The sequence below is a fragment of the Perna viridis genome, chromosome 4 (genome assembly GCF_037379345.1).
Source record: "Perna viridis isolate PV_CMFRI_1.1 ecotype Kerala chromosome 4, ASM3737934v1, whole genome shotgun sequence".
Classification (NCBI taxonomy): domain Eukaryota; kingdom Metazoa; phylum Mollusca; class Bivalvia; order Mytilida; family Mytilidae; genus Perna; species Perna viridis.
Genome location: NC_142448.1, coordinates 4,563,808 through 4,566,014, shown reverse-complemented (window position 1 = coordinate 4,566,014; position 2,207 = coordinate 4,563,808). Strand labels below are relative to the sequence as shown.

Genomic DNA, 2,207 nt, shown 5'->3' with positions numbered 1-2,207 from the left:
AGAATTATACACAATATCATGTAGATTCTTGATCTGGTAACTACGCATACATTCATTTTGGATGCTTACAATTTCTGCCCGCGGAGATACATTTACAATGTTGCTATGTGTATGTTCATAGTGTCAATAACTTCACTACTTGTAAAAGAAATATCATTGGTGTTACAGTATTTTAAATCAGATTCAAATGGTTTAATTAACTGTTTTGACAACCTTTTGTTCAGGTGAGCTACATGTAACTTCACTAGGTTTATCAAAGTCAACTAACTGAGATTTGACTTCACTAGGTTTATCAAAGTCAACTAACTGAGATTTGACCTCTAAGTGTACCTAATTGACCTATGTTTTGTATAGGTATACCATTAACATGATTATAAAAGCTGGCATAGAAATTGTCAGTTTGAGTTCCATCGTTAACAGTTTTAGAACACTATAAATCAAAACACACTTTCCCCTCATGTAGTATTTTGAGACCTGGAAAGTCACAATCTTGTTGACAGTTGTGAGCATAGCCGTCTGAACCTCGACCTCGACTCTCTTGAAAATGTTTATTGCAGTCTTTTGCAGTCTGATGCATGATAGATTTGCGTTTTATCCAACATGAGCTACAAAAATGCCCCTCTAATAAGCCGATGTGTTTTTGCGTGCATCTTTTTACTACACGACCCTTTGCTATAAGATGAACAGTGCATTTTGGGATGTGACTGGTTCAAGCGACGCGTTTTGACAAAATCAAAGTTATCACTACAAGAAGCGCGTCCTGTTTCTATCTCTCGCAGAACGTCTTCGTGAAATGCTAATACTTCGGAACAAATAAATTGTTCACTATAAAATAAAACAAAAGTTGTGTCAGATGTTCGGCGCGTTTGTACTCAGCTGGCTCAATATTGTGTATAATATATTGTTCTCCTTTGACAAGAGCCGGCATGCTCAAGGACATGAACTCGACATCGTTACTACCCGAAAATTCATGCGGCCACGCGACATGAAATTGAGATGTCTTGGGTCATTTTAGTTTGAATTTAGGATAGTTAACTGTTTTAAATGTTCTCAATTACTTTATGTTTTATATCTTTGTCTTGACGTAATATGACTAAGTTCAACCTTTCTGGTTGTTCCGTGTTTCCGTTTAGTTTTCTGGTTTGTTTGCCTTCAATTTAAGCGATTTATTTTTCTCCACAAGTTCACGTAATTTAATTTGGAGTTTTGCCGACAACGCTTGTATTGTCGAATATGTTTAGAAACGCACTACAATGATGATTTTGCTTTGCATTGCAGCGTTTGGCGATCCCGGAAGTAACCAATAAAATGCATATCTTTATATGGATTTCAGTACGTTCTACAAAGAAAACAAAGCTTATAATTATATGATTGATATTTTTTTTTAATTGAGAGTTTGTCAAAAGTTTCTAAATTCAATATTGTAATTCTATAGTCAACATTGTTTTATTATACAGATGACATCTAGTACAAGTATTTGCCGATTATTACATAGTTATTTTGATATTATGAAAAAATGTAGAGTAAACTAAGGTTGTGTTGGTATTTGGTTGTCCACGTCTTCACAATATCCATGAAACTGTTTGCTCTATGTAGCAAACTAGGAGTTTAAAGCCCAAACATATTTATTGTTGAGTTGATTATTGCTCTAGGCCTTGAATAGCCATGTTATTAAAATGAAGAGTTCATCAATTTCATCTCAGAATGTGACGACTCTATTCGCTACACTGCTCCATCGGATCAAATTGGTACAGGGAAGATAATGCAACTTATAGAAGGGTCTGAAAAATTCCCAACGATGTTAGAACTGTCAAATTTGCGATGCAAATTCTTGGGCGTTCCCTCCACGGGACTCGAACTCGTACCGCTGTGACATCTATGACAGCACCGCCAGCACAAAGTCCAGACAAACGTGACTAACGCATCCAAGATTATGTCTTAGAGCTTGGTGTAGAGTACAACTAGAATGTGCTTCTTGCTTATATTTGCATCCTTATCTCGAGTTGATGTTCAGGTACGATTTATATTTACCACGTACAGCAGTTTTAAAACATAATTTAAAGATTCCAACTTTTTTTTATACAAACGTACGCAATACTTTTATATCAAATATCGGTCTTACAAATCTTGTTTTATCTCAAGTCTGCGCATAAACGATTTGTGTAGGAAAATAAGCCAATCGTCATCGAATTGTTTTCTTTGGAAAT

General features: G+C 35.4%; 1 pseudogene; it reads right to left on the bottom strand.

Annotated features, from left to right (window-relative positions):
- Window positions 1-430: 430 nt before the first annotated feature.
- LOC148618509 (uncharacterized) lies at window positions 431-1,925 on the bottom strand (annotated as a pseudogene).
- Window positions 1,926-2,207: the final 282 nt, after the last annotated feature.